Source organism: Berghia stephanieae, chromosome 7, assembly GCF_034508935.2.
Source record: "Berghia stephanieae isolate SIO BIC M18660-M18661 chromosome 7, UCSD_Bste_1.3, whole genome shotgun sequence".
NCBI lineage: Eukaryota > Metazoa > Mollusca > Gastropoda > Nudibranchia > Aeolidiidae > Berghia > Berghia stephanieae.
In genome coordinates, this window is record NC_088366.1 from 63,156,301 (window position 1) to 63,156,950 (window position 650).

Sequence of the window (650 nt, forward strand, 5' to 3'; positions counted from 1 at the left end):
GATGATGATGATGGTGATGATGATGGTGATGATGATGATGATGATGATGATGATGATGATGATGATGATGATGATGATGATGATTAGTGCGATAAATAACAATGTGAAATTGAATGCAAGTTTCAATTTAATACACGAAAACAGAAAAAATGGACGTTTCGGGTTTCCCCATTATCAACAAAAACAGGATGAATGAAATACTACAGACAAATGAGATAATAGTGTTGTTGTTAGGATGAATAAACAAAATCATTGATGGGCAGGAAATAGTGTGCAGCTTTATGTTCATTCATCCTGTTTTCCTGGCCAGGGTCCTTTTGTAAAGAGCTTTGAGTATGTTTAGTGGATATTGCGCTATATATAAACTCGTGTGGTTGGGGTTTTTTTGGGGGGGTTTTATTGTTTGTTTTTTTTTTTTTTTTTGTTTGTTTTTTTTGGGGGGGGTTGTTGTTGTTGTTTTGTTTTTTGTTTTTTGTTTGTTTATTTTATTGTTTTTGTTTTTGTTTGTTTTTCTTGTTTGTTTTGTTGGGGGTTTTTTTTTGTTTTTTTTTTTTTTTTTGTTTTTTTGTGGGGGGTGTTATTTTTTTACTTTCCCAGCATTCATCAATGCCATTGTTACTGTCAGTTTAACGCGACCGAAACCGGGATAA